Raw genomic sequence first — 14808 nt, 5'->3', positions numbered from 1 at the left:
GGAGGGAAGCCCGCTTAATAAGTCGATATTTATAAATTCCTTACTAGCTAGCTAATAAACCACGATACTCGTAAGATATCTATTACGGAATAGCTCTTTTTAGATTAGTCTATATAACGCCCTAATTAGTCCTATAGCCAGTTCCTTAATCGACTAGACTCTTTATTTAATAAAGTCTCCTTAGAGTTCCCCGATAAATGGCGTATATAGCTTATTCTTATAAAGCTATAAAAGCCCTTTCGCGATTAGATTACTATTAGTAGCCTCCCTTAGGATTACGAGCACCTTAACGTTTTAGCTTATTAAGCTAAAGTTAATTTATCCCGGTTAATAGAGGTTAAGTTACCTGCCTTTAGCCGCACCTTAGCCTATTATCCAGCTTCCCGTTAAGGCGTAGCTACTAATAATAGCTCGCGGTCCTCTTAGCCCTCTACCTCTACCCCCGCCGCCTTATCCTCCTTTACCCCGTCTACCTTATCTACCTCCACTTCTACTTAGCCTTCTTCGAATAGTCCTACTACTATCTTATTAACGGAGAGTCCCTCCTAAGACTCTATTAAACACTAGCCCCTCTTAGAAATCGAATATTACTATTATTATTAGTTTAGTTATTATAAGTCTATATACCCTAAGCTAGCTAATTCGTCTTCCGCTAGTGCCTCCGCTTTTAATACGCCTAGTAATAGTAATTATCGGCTATATAATACTTATACTCCGCTAACCCGCTATATACCTCCGCCTTAGTCTAGTCCTAATAATTAGCCCGTTAATTCGAAGAAATAAGTCGTTAGCTAAGTTTAAACTAATAACCTACTAGCAGCCCCCTAGGATTAGTCCCCGCCTAGCTCGCCGTCCCTAGAGACTAAGACCCTTAAGACTAATCTCCTAGTACGGCTAGGTAGTAATAAAAAATAATATCTTATATCTATAGATTATAGAGCTAGCGTTAACCTTATTAACCGCCACGCCTTACCTCTAGGTATTAACCTAACTAGCCCCCTAGAACGTCTAAATTAAGGACTCTCTAAAATCGAAAAAGACACCTACGGATCTATTACTTTATTTATTAAGGCTACCGATAATTAGGGCCGTACTTATATATATTATACTTTATTTTGTATTATCGACCTTACTAAAGGTTCTTAAGTCCTTCTAGGTATCCCTTAGTTAACTACCTATAATCCTTATATCGATTAGTCCGACCGCCTTTAGAATTTTCGTATCGATAAAGAAGACTTTGGATTAGCTATTAATAAGAGTAGGATAGTCTAAAGCCCTAAAGAAATTAAAAAAGAAAGAAAACGCGCCCGCGTAATTATCCGATTAGTTAATTTAGTAGTAGCCCCCTAGGAGGATATCCTTTATATAGGCCGTATCGTTATTCCCGATTCCGACCTAGTAGACTATTCCGATTCCGTTTCGCCCTCCGCCTATTCCGATTCCGTTCCGCCTATTAGTTCTGTTTCCGTTTTACCCGAACCTAATACCCCCCTAGAGAATATCACCTTTAACGCCCTCTTAAAGTCACCTAAGTCCTTTTTACCCGAATAGTATTAAGATTTTTTAGATATCTTCGATATCGTCGAGGCTAGTCGCCTCCCGCTATACTATAGGTAGGACCACGCTATTAAGTTAGAAGACGGTTAGACTCTACTATTTAGTCCTATTTATACCCTTGCCGAAGAAGAGTTAGAGACTGTATAATAGTATATTAAAGACGCCTTAGCTAAAGGTTAGATTCGAAATTCTACTAGCCCTACCGGTGCCCCTATACTCTTTATCCTAAAGAAAGGAGGTAAGCTTTATCTTTATATCGATTATAAAGGACTTAATAAGATTACTTATAAGGATTATACCCCCCTCCCCTTAATTTATAAGATTTTAGATCGCTTATCTAAAACAAAGGTATATACTAAGTTAGATTTAAAAGATACCTACTATAGGCTACGTATAAAAGAAGGGGATAAGTGGAAAACTGCGTTTCGCACTAAGTATAATCACTTTAAGTATTTAGTTATACCTTTTAGTCTTTATAATACCCCCGCTAGTTTTTAGCGTTATATTAATAAGGTACTATACGGCCTTATAGATACTATTTATATTATCTACTTAGATAATATTTTAATTTATAGTTCGGATAAGAAGACCCACCGCGTATATATACGCGAGGTCCTCTAGAGGTTAAGAGATTAGTCTTTATACGCGAACCCGGAAAAGTATATCTTTAAGTATTAGGAAGTGGAGTTTCTTAGTTTTATTTATAAGCCTAATAGTATCTATATAGACCCTATACGGGTAAAAGCTATTCGTGAGTAGGAGGAGCCTAATTCTATTAATAAGGTGTAAGTCTTTATTAGTTTTACTAGGTTCTACCGCCGCTTTATTAAGGGATACTCTAAAATAGCGAGGCCACTTACCGACCTATTAAAAGGGGGTAGTCAGCTAGGGGTATTCACCCTTTCTGATAAATAAAAAGCGTTTTTTAAGAAGCTCCGAGATACGTTCTAAGACGCCCCCGTCCTCCGCTATTTCGACCCCTGTCTTCCTATTCGAATCGAGCTAGACGCCTCTAACTTCGTAATTAGCGTAGTTATTAGCTAACTAAAGGACCGTACTTAGCGACCCGTCGCGTTCTTTTCTTATAAGCTTCGAGGAGCTAAGTTAAACTACCTAACCCCTAATACTAAGCTTATAGCTATTTATAAAGCGTTCCGTTATTAGCGTTACTATATAGCCTATACCTAAACCCTAGTTAAAGTCCTTACTAACTATTTAAACTATCGCTACCTCTTAAATAAGCCTTATATTAAGGCATAGCACGCCTACTAATTAGAAAAGCTAGCCGTTTATAATTTCAAAATTCGCTATTATCCGGGTATCCAGAACCCTGCTAATAAACTATCCCGAAAGCCCTAATACGCCGCTAACCCCGCTAAAATCGATTAAGAAAGGCGCCGTCTAGTTAAGGATTTTATAAAGAAGTTCGTCGTCGGCCTCCTAAAGATCGCTAATAAGGAGAAACCCACTTTACTAAGTCTAAGGGAGGAAGTTATCGAAGCATAGAAAGACAACCCCTTTTATTCTACTAATAATAAACTACCTACCTAGTAGACTCGGGATGCTAATAGTATAGTCTATTTTCGTGATCGTCTTTTTATCCCCGATAAGTCCGGTCTTTAAGAAGTAGTTATATAAGCCCTTCACGACGCCCCTACTACTAGCTACTATAATATAGGCAGAACTAATAAGCGTATTTCCGATACCTTCTTTTAGGAGTTTATATCCTAAGATATTAAGAAGTTTATCCCGAGTTATCCTATCTATTAGTATACTAAACCTAGGCACTATAAGCCCTACGGTTACTTTACTAGTTTACCTATTCTAAGTCGTCCTTTCTAAGAGATTTCTATTAACTTTATTACTAGCCTCCCCCTAATTACCTACTAGGGTAAAAAAAGAGATATAGTATTAGTTATTATTTACCGTCTTACTAAGTACGCCCTATATATCCCTTATAGTAGCGGATTATTAGTAGATAGCCTCGCTAACCTCTTATAGCTATATATCTTTAGTATTTTCGGTCTCCCTAATAGGATTATCTCCGATTAGGGCTCCCTCTTTACTAGTAAATTTTAGACCACCCTTTATTATCGTCTTAGTATTAACCGGAGGTTATCTACTACCTTTTATCCCTAGACCGATAGTTAGACGGAACATTAGAATCAGAACTTAGAACACTACCTTTAATCGTACTATTACCTTTAGCAGGACGATTAGGTAAAGAAGTTATCCCTTGCTTAGTTTATATATAATATAGCCTAGCACTCCGCTATTCGCTAAACCCCCGCTATCGCCCTAATAGGATTTAACCCCTAAGGTCCTAATAAAATTAAATTACCTAAATCCGGAGAAGTCCGAGCCGCCTAAGCTAAATAGCGTGCTAGTCACCTAATATAAAATCGTTAAGCTATATAAGTCCTTATCTAGCGCGCGTAAAGGACCTATAAACGTTATTATAATACCGGATACACCTATTAGCACTTCTAAGTAAGTAACTACGTGTTACTTTCTTCGAAGAATATTAAGTAAGGCCGACTAAGTTATAAGATCTCCGATAAGTACCTTAGTCCTTTTAAAGTTATTAGTATTATCGGTAATCACGGGTTAGCTTACCGGTTAGAACTCCCTTTATCTATAAAGATTTATAACGTCTTCCCTATTTCGCTTTTAGAACCTTAGGTCTCTTATGATAATTAGCCTCTACCCGTCCCTATAGAAGTTAATATCGAGCCTTAAGAGTCGGATAAGTATAAGGTCGAAAAAATCCTTAGTTACCGTTATAATAGGAAACGCCGCGAGTATCTTATTAAGTAAGCGGACTACGGATTCGAAGATTATACTTAGGAACCTAAAAGCCACTTACCGGACTCCCTCTTAGAATAGTACTATAGTTAGACACCACGTTAAGTCAGTTAGTTATCGTTAGTATAGGTCTGCTATATAATAGTAGCTCCGTTAATTATTAGTATCTTTATACTCTAAAAAAAAAAAAATAAAATAAAAAAAAAAAAAAAAGGTTCCGTTATTTATTATATAGCACTTATAGTGCCTAGTCTATCTTACCCTTACTACCACTACTTATCCTCCTACTCGGCCCTTTATACCAGGTATTCTAGGCTATAAGTAATTCTCTAGGCGTAATCAGATATCTTATCACGCTATTCTTACTTAACTTAAGCCTTCTTCTCCGCCTCCTTAGCGGCCCTTTAGTCGGCTTAGCGTTTTTCGTTAGCCCTATCTTTAGCCCTGTCCCTGTTTTCTTCCTTAAACTCCGATAACGTCTTATAGAGTTTCGTTTAATTAATTAAAGCTTTAACCTATTATATAGTTAGTAGTAGTAGGGTACCACGTTCTAAGTTCGATATACCCTTTCACGGTTAGTTAAACCGTTATCGGCTATAGCCTTTAAGAGAATCTTCTATAGGCTAGTAGCGGCCCGGGTAGCGGAAACCGAAAGCTAGTCCCTAACTTATTAGCACCTACCTAGTAGTCTATTAGAGTAGCAGACTTATAACTTAGTAATACTTCGATTTACGTACTTAATAACGTTTATATTTAAATAAGGCGGCGACACTATCTCGGTATACCAAGAACTTAATCGGCCCGCGGGCCTTATTATCCAACTCTAACTCCAGCTATTAATAAGCATACCGGCCATATAGTATTATAACTTTAAGTCTATTAACCTTTTCACGAATAATATAAGGTTTAGGGCCCTCGCCCGCTATATAGTCGTTATCGTTATAGGTAGTATTCTAGTAGCTACCCGCACTAATATCCTTAGCACTAATAGTAGTATTATCGTTAGTATTAGTTATAGCGGCATCACCGCCCGTAATATCGCCCTTATAGTAGTCGTTATTATATCCTCTATTAGCGCCGCTTATTATAATATCGAGGTCGCCCTATATAATTAGTTTATTAACGCTATTATTAACGTTATTATTACCTACCCCGTAGGACTTTTTAATAGCCTTCGCCACCTTATAAGCTTTCTTTTTAGCCAGCTTACGGGCCGCCTTAGCGGCCTTACGATTATTATTAGTAATGTTAGGCATTATGGCTTTCACGATATTAGTAACGGTTATATATAAGGCACTATTATAGAACTTATATTAAGGAAGTTAAGGGGAATATTATTATTATTATATAAAAAACTATCTCTTTATTAGTTCTATCTATTATATCCTACTACCCGGCCGCTAGGAACGAATTCGAATCCGATAATCGAGTCCGCGAAGTCGATAAAAGACTTTAAGCTATATATACAGCTTTATACCACTAGCAGGGAGTTAACTTATATATATAGTTATCTAAGAGTCTAAAATTATAAAGTTAGATAATAACTAAAAAGAAAAAGAAAAATAATAAAGTTAGGAGTTAACGAAAAGTTTTTATAAATAAGTTACGAATTACCTATAGGTGCCTAGCAGCCTAATCTTTTATAGAATTCGCCTTATTTATATATTATAACTTCCCCCTTTATAAGCACCTTCTCTCTTTAGATATTATAAGTTATAATTATAGGCCTCTAGTAAGTAAAGGAGTATTATATAGGTTATTTAAAGATTAGATAATAAGTTAGGAGTTTATAATAGAATCCTTTAGAATAGGTTCTTAGTGGTGGTCTCTTTACTATTATAGGGTCTTTATATTTATAATATTAGCCGCTAGTTAGGATCTCTTAAAACAATCTCCTTTATTAAGTCACTTTATTCTTTATAATCACATTTATCTATATAATATCAAGGGAATCTTTATATTTATAAGCTTTATTTTATTTTCTTTTTATCTCTTACTTTTATCTCTTATTCTTTAATACTTACTTTAGGAGTGGTGTTATTCTATAGGTGGTATAAAAGGAGGTTCCTAGATTAGGCGGAGTTTTTTATATAGAAGAGTGGCCGGGCTAAAGGAGTCGTTCTTTTTTATTACCTCTAGACCTCCATTACTCCTAAGGGCAGGAGTCAAAGAAAGGGGGGGTAATCTATAAGAGGCATAAAAAGGTTTTATTAATTCGTGTTAAGTCTCTGGCTTCCTACTAGTATCTAGTACAAGCTTATCGCGTAAGCTATAAAGGCCTCTTGTGAAGAGGTTCTAGAGGCTTACGTGTTAACCACCAGATAGCTTCGTGTTTAAAAAAGGCTTATCGTGTATTTAGAATACGAGAGCTAGCTTAGAGTATATAGAGGGGGTGGTAGCCTTTATAGTAAGGCTACCTTATTTACGAAGGTCCCTTAGTTACTCTAAGAGGAGATTATATAGCTAATACCTTCTTATTAAGTGGCACCCAGAGGTCTATAAGTAAAGACCTTTATGCCTATATCTTCTTAAAGGAACTTAACGAATAATCTTAGTATAATACCCCCTCCCTTAGTCCGCTAGTAGGCCTCCTTGTTCGTCTTATAATAGTTTCCTTTACTCCTTACTTGAATCCTATGATAGGGTGGCTTAGAAACTAAAGGGACTATGCCTAACTAATAAGAATACTTATATACCGAACCGAGGTCGGAACTAAGATATAGACAGGGATATCGCGATAAGCGGGGTTTATTAAGTATATCCTAATATAAACTCGGGTCGACCTTATAATAACCGAGAATACTAGGAGTATAGGAAGAAGGGGTATATACGGGTAAACTATAGGTCCTAAGCTAAAGGATCACGTATAAAGGAAGTCCGCGCCGCGAAGGTATAACCGGGGGATAGCGATATCTCCGCGAGTTTAGTAGGATCTGATAATAAAGAGTCGGAAAAAGAGTAGCTCTAGTATAAAAGCGGGCGCTAGAGTAGACCGCCGTTTTATAGCAGGAGTAGGAAGCGTTTAAATACTTAGCTAGTAACGACTTAGCCCTTATATCGACGCGAGTTAATAAAAGATATATATATACTCTTATAGATACGGGTTATAACTATTACGCTACTATAAATAAACGATTTACCTAAAGACTCTAGCTATCGTTAGTTAAAAGAAAGAAACGATTACTAAAAGGCTTTACGGAAGCCACTAAACCGGCCGTTAGCGCCGGTATCGCCGCCCTCGAGCTAGAGATTAGCGGCTATACTTAACGAATCTTCGCCTATATAGTTAAAGGATTAGACTAAGACGTGTTCTTAGGGAAACCTTAAATAGAATATAATAATATCACCTACTACGCGAAGAATAGACGTCTCTACTATAGAGTCGCCGATATTAACCTCCGTCTTATCGGCGAGGAAGAACCCGCTAGTATATAAGCTATCCGCGAGTCTAGGCTTATCTCCGGATCGGTATTTATAGCCTTAATTAGGAGAATACGGAGAGGGCTAAAGGGTAAGGAAAAGGATAAATTCGACGCCTTTATATAATCGGTTAGTATAAGGGATATCGATAAGGCCCTTAGGAAAAAGGAACCTATAGACCCTTAGGACTATATCCTAGCGAATATCCTATAAGAGTTCGGCGACCTCTTTATACCCGATAAGGCTAACTAGTTACCGCCTTATTAATTAGGGGTAGACCACGAAATTAACCTAAAGCGAGGTCCTAACGGAGATAAGCCGAACCTATTATAGGGTCCGCTTTACGGTATATCTAGGGAGGAACTACTTATATTACGAAAGACGCTAAATAACCTAATAGATAAGGGCTTTATTCGGGCTAGCAGCTCGGCCGCCGTAGCCCTAGTCCTCTTTATATATAAACCGGGAGGGGGACTCTGTTTCTATTACGATTACTAAGCCCTAAACGCGATTACCTAGTAAGATCGCTACCCGCTCCCCTTAATCACTAAGACCCTCCGTAACTTAGTAAAGGTAAAATAGTTTATAAAGCTGGATATAATGGCCGCGTTCTATAAGATCCGTATAGCCCCAGGATATAAGAGTAAGACCGTGTTCTATATAAGGTTCGGCCTCTTCGAATAGCTAGTATACCTATTCGGACTTAGCGGCGCGCCTATAATATTCTAGCGATATATTAACTAGACCCTCTAGGAGTTCGTAGACGATTTCGTGATAGCGTATATCGACGACGTCCTGATTTATTTAAGTAGCTCTTATAAGGAATATAAAGAAAAGGTAAGGCTAGTACTGCGTAAGCTCGTAGACGCCGGCCTAAACCTAGACCCGGCTAAGTACGAGTTTAGTATAATAACGGTAAAATATCTAGGGTTTATTATTATAGTCGATAAGGGAGTCTTATACGACCTAGAGAAGCTAAAGGCTATTAAAGAATAGGAAGCTCCTATATTAGTAAAAGGAGTACAAAGCTTTCTCGGGTTCACGAATTATTACCGGATATTTATATACGACTTTATAGGTATATCGGCTTTACTTATAGCGTTAATAAAAAAGGACCGCCTATTTAGATAGGGGGTCGAGGAAGACATAGTATTCTAGGAACTTAAACGACTCTTTTAATTAGAGCCGGTCCTATAACTTTAGGATCCCGATTATAATATAATAGTAGAAACCGACTACTCTAGCTACGCGCTAAGGGGTATCTTAACCTAGGTAGATAACTTAGGACGCCGGTGCGTGGTAGTATACTACTCGCGTAAACTTACGCTAGCCGAGTATAATTATTTAATCTATAATAAGGAAATATTAGCTATTATAAGCTATATACTCGCGTAGAAAGCTAAGCTAATTAGCTATAAACGGTTCATGATCTTATCGGACTATAAGGCGCTTAAGTGCTTTATAGCGAAACGAGTTTTAACGGAGAGGTAAAGCTAGTAGGCCGAAGAACTAGCCTAGTTTAACTTCGCGTTAGAATACCGGCGAGGTACCGAGAATAACGCGGCGGACGCCTTATCTTATCGAGAATAGGATACTCCGTAAAACGTATTAGATAAGCGGGAATAAGGGAGAGTAGTTTAATTAATCCTAGACTCCGCGATACCGGCTAGTACGCTAGCTATTAGGTAGACCCTTATAAGGGGAATAGCGATCCGATATATATTCGAAGCCGATAACGACCTTTAGCGTTTTTAGGATAAAACGATACCTATTAACGCCTAATACTAGGGAGTGCTCGCCGTTATCGCCTCGCGAGCTTATAGGTTTAACCTATCTCTAAACCTTAAGCTTTAGATCGTAGAGTATTCCGTGAATTCCGACGGATTACTAATATTCCGCGATCGCCTTTAGGTGCCGGGTCTAAGGAACTCGCCGTTAAGAGGATACTTAGTATAGGCGATCCACGACTTAGTTATCGGCGGTTATCTAGGCAGAGAAAACACTATCGCTATAATAGCCCGACGGTTCTTTTAGCCAGGGATAAATAAAGATATCCGGAAGTTTATATATAACTACGACCCTTACTACCATAATAACTAGTAGCGTAATATAAAGAGAGGTCTACTAAAGCCCCTACTAATACCTAAGCGTATTCGTAGCTACCTTATAATAGATTTTATAACCGACCTTCCTGTTATTAGAAAAGAGAAAGCCTATTACCTTTAGGTTATTATAGACCGGCTAACTAAAGCCGTTACGCTAAAGGCGATAGAATCGATAAAAGCAAAAGCCTACACGGAACGATTTTTATATAGTTACTTCTAGTTCCACGGTATACCTTTATTAATAGTAAGCGACCGCGGCTTAAACTAGACTAGTAGGTTCTAGCGATACTTCTATAAACTCGCTAAGACCGAATAGCGACTTATTATAGTATACTACCTATAGACTAATAAGGGTCCCGAGAGGCTAAACTAAGATATATAAGCCTACCTTAGAGCGTTTATCTATTATTCCTAGGACGATTAGGGTCGCCTATTACTAGTAGCGTAGTTATTACTAAATAACCGGAGGAGCTTTATAACCCAGCTAAGCCCGTTCTTCCTAGAGTATAGGTTCTATGTCGACCCGATTTAAGTACGCGAACCTATTCCTTTATACCCTAAGGAATTCGCGGTACACGACTTACTAAGCCGTTTATAAGGAGCTATAGAGTTCGCCTAAGCCTTTATAGCCGCGAAGTAACTATAGGATAAGGAGTCCACGAACTAATAGCGACTACCCGCCGAATAATTCGAAGTAGGAGACTTAGCCTAGTTATCTATAGCGAACTATATAACGCTAAGACCCTCGCGTAAACTAAGCTGGTTATACTAAAAGTATAAAGTAATTAAAGTTATTAACCCTTATATTATTAAACTTAATATCCTATCGGGGATATACCCGCGCTTCCACGTCGATATCCTTAAGCGAGCTAGCCGCGACCCTTTACCTAGTTAAGTTATAGATAACCCTTAACCTAAACTAATCCGAGATGCGCTCTACGGTAATAATAAGTAGGAGGTAAAGGAGATCCTATACGTATAGAGTAAGCGGCGAGGTCACGGGATATAATAAGAAGCCCTTATATAATAGGTGGGTTACGCGGAGCCTACTTAGGAGCCTCTAGAAGCCGTATAAGATATATAAGCGCTAGACGTTTTCGAAAAATATTATAGTATAGCGGATATTTATAATAGACCACTTAGCGATTATATTATAGAAAGGACGCGAGGTTATAGGGAACCTATAATACGCTCTTAGGTATTAGTCGATATTCTTTATTTATTAGGGGGGTATTCGCTAGCCCCCCCTCCGGCCTCTAGACTAAGCGTATATACCCCTTAGGCGGTCCCTAATTAATAGCCTTATCATTATTACTATTACCGCTAGTAGTCTCGGGAATACCCTTAGCCTAGAGGGCCGCTAAGACGCTATATAGGAGAGCCGTCTACGCTATAGCCTTACGCCGGATCGCTATAAGCTCTTAGCGTACCTCCTTATCGCTATTAGCATTAGCGGCGGGAGCAGGAGCGGCGGGGGTAGTATTCGGGTCCTACTTACCTATAGCTATATAATAGTCACCTTAAGCTATAACCTAAGCTTCCTTAAGCTATAGGCGAATTAGTATAAAAGTTATAAAATAAATAGGGTTATACTTATATCCGCGTTATTAGGAGACGCCTTATAAGCCTATCCTGCCTTAATTATAGGGGCGATAAACTCTATAGTATTAGGGGGGAGCTACGGGGAGTATAATATTAGTATAACGAACTATACGCAAAGTCGCGGAGAACTTATAGGGCTATAGCTATACGTTTTAACCGAATACTTATAACACTTAGTATTATAGCGAGCGGCTCCTAGTCCCGACTAGTAGTAATATATCTAACTAAATTTTTTTATTAGTAATACGATCGGCGTAAGGACGATATATAACCTTCTTAGGGCGTCCGGGGGGGTTATAGGGGCCTCGCTAGCGCTTAGAGGGAGTAGCTTATTACTAAAGAGTTAGTAGGATACTCGTAGCGATATATAAAGGATTAAGACGTATATCCTTATTATTTAGACGCTTACCCGAATTAGCTATTATAGCGAGAGCTTATTCTATGACGCTTTTTATAGACTCGCCGTGTTCGACCTTATTAGCGGGGGAAGGGGCGGGCGCGGCGACCTTATCTTTAGGCGGGACGGAAGCTTATTTACCCTCGCGGGCGCGACGGTTACTACGATAAGGGGAAGCTATCTACGAACTCGAAGTTAGCCCTAGCGCGCTAGCTATAAGTAACTGAAGGATTAGAGAGACTTATATTAAAAGGATTAACGGCGATAGACAAAGATAATAGACGAAGAGGTTAATATAAAAAAAAAAAAAGTATCGATCGGCGAAGCTAAAAATACACTGCTTAGTAGCGAGTTAGCACGATATTTAGCTATTCTTAGTATTAAAGGGAAGATTAAGCTTATAGCTAAAACGAGGTTATAGGCTTATAGGAGGAAAAAATAACTATATTTAGAAAAGTAGGAGAAACTACGCTTATACTACGATACTATAAGCGCGGAAATCGATTAAAGCCCTTAGAACTATCTAATATCGTGGCCTACGAATAAAAAGGTAGGAGTAATCGGGCGCTATTTAATATAGCGGGTAAGTATATCGTGAACTTAAGAGACTTATAATCCTATGACTATATTAGGGCGAGTATATCGCGACCTCGATACACGGACCACCTAAACCGAACGCAGGGAGCGTTTATTAACTAGGCGCGCCTCCCTTATTTCCGTTCTAGGAAATCCGGCCCGGGTTTTAATTAACCCGAGGGGGAGGGGACTTAGGGGGGGGGAAAGGGGGGTATTATTATGGGTTGACCCCACTTATATATAGATCCGGTAAGAAGCCGGAATAACTAACCAGCGCGCGAGGCCTATGCCCGGACCACGCGCTGCCCTTATAACGGACTCGTATATACTTAGTAGATCCTGCACCTCCCCTTTTCGTAACTCTTCTCTTCTTCTCCTTTAATTCTAGCTAATATAATTATTCAGCCTTACTTAGTGTAACTAACCTGTGACTAGCCGCTTATAATAATAACGTTATAGCGGATATACTCGTTTACATAGATAAGGCTATTACTATTAGCCTGGCCCTCGCTAACACGGTAGATAAGTTCGGTAACGGAGAAGTCGAGCCCGCCGACTTTATCGCGGCCACCTAGGAGTATAGGGACTATATTAAGCAGCACGTAACCGTTATTAAAGCCTAACTATAGGGCCTAAGGGAGCGACCTATACTAGCTATTCGCTTAGTAACGGATATACTATCCTAAGCTAGCTTAAAACTATCCCCCTTAGTAATAGTCGCTACGCCTAGTACCACCACGCTTAGAAAACGGGCTTACGACGGTATAGGATACGGCTAAGCCGCTAAGCGGCTGCTTTTTATTATATAAGGTAAAGATAAAATCTGGGTATAGGCCGCGAAAAGCTTCGTAAAGCGCCTTAAAGACTCTAGCCTAATACTAGCCCGTATAATATTCACTACTAATAGGTAGACACTAGCTATCGTTACTTAGGGTCCGCACGGTATTATCGTACCTATCCCCGTCGCTAAATTCGCTATAGACTTTATTAATACCTATATTATAGGTAATAACGTATAGCACGCCGCTAACCTGTTATTTCTTATCGCTATATAGCGATTAGAGAACCACGTCCAGGTCGCTAAGCTAGAAGATAATAGCCGTTTAAACGAGTCGAAGCGTAATACTATAGCCGACTAACTAACTAATAACGTTTAACTCGCGATAAACGCTATTTAACACGTTATAGTTATTAGCGACCACTATAAGGCTAATAGCCGTAAAGGACTGCTTTCCTTATACGACCTAGTCGGTATAGAGCTTAAAGACTATAAGGACGGTATCTAGCTAAAGGATATAAAGGCTATCCTAGGGATACCCTCGGAGGAATAGGGACTGCCTAATATAGAGCCAGAGGCTTTAGCGATTAAGATCCTATAAGAGGATAACGCCGAAGGGAATCGGTTTATTTACTTTAGGATTTTTTTATTTTTTATTTCTCCTTCCTTTTAGAGTATTATCGTTTTCTTTTATCTATATTCAGCCCCGGGTTAGTAAATATATAACGGAGGGGCGGGCGACTAGGCGTAATTACTAGCGCTATAAACGGCGCCTAACGGAGTTAGGACTATACGCTATAAGGCGCAATTCTATACCTTAGTTTTTTTTTTATATTTACTTAGCCTTAGCTAAAAAATAAAGAATTATAACCACGTCTACCACTTATTACTAGTATAATAATCGGCCACGCCGAGTCTAAGTCGGATATCGTAGACCTTAAGAGAGGGGGAAGCCCGCGGGACACAGGGCTTTATCTCTCCCGGGGTATATACTACGCACCACTATCCGGCATTATACTAAGGCCTAAAACCATATAATTCCAGATTAGGGCCAGCACTATACGGGCACTAAACCCGTATAGCGCTGGATTAATACTAGCCCTATACTAGCACTATACCTAGTATAGCGCCTAGCCTTAGATAGTCCGAGGTTCCCCCGTAGATATACACGACCGGAACCTCGCCCTCTCCTTTAGAGAATCTATCCTATTTACATATTATTTACTACACCCTAAGGTTACCTAACTCAAATCCTCTCGTAGGTCCTATAGTACTAGCTGGCCATAGATATATACGGTTAGTGTATAGCACGATATACTAAATACTTTTAGCTTTAAGTATATATAAGTACTTATATTTATCTTATTTAATATATTATATCTAAGTATTATAATAGGAAAGCCTTTATACTTAGTTACTTAGACGATATTATAGAACGTTTAAGGGTTTAGAATCTTCAAGTAGCTATTATATATTTTTCGGCTAAGTCCTGGCGTTAAACTAAGACTTTAAATTAGGATATTAAACTATATCTCTTAATATATATAATAAGATAGAATCGAGTAGGT

Source organism: Sodiomyces alcalophilus (assembly GCF_042370955.1).
Source record: "Sodiomyces alcalophilus JCM 7366 unplaced genomic scaffold ACRALscaffold_2, whole genome shotgun sequence".
Classification (NCBI taxonomy): Eukaryota; Fungi; Ascomycota; class Sordariomycetes; order Glomerellales; family Plectosphaerellaceae; genus Sodiomyces; species Sodiomyces alcalophilus.
The sequence above is the reverse complement of the archived record's forward strand: the minus strand, read 5'-3'. Positions refer to the sequence as shown.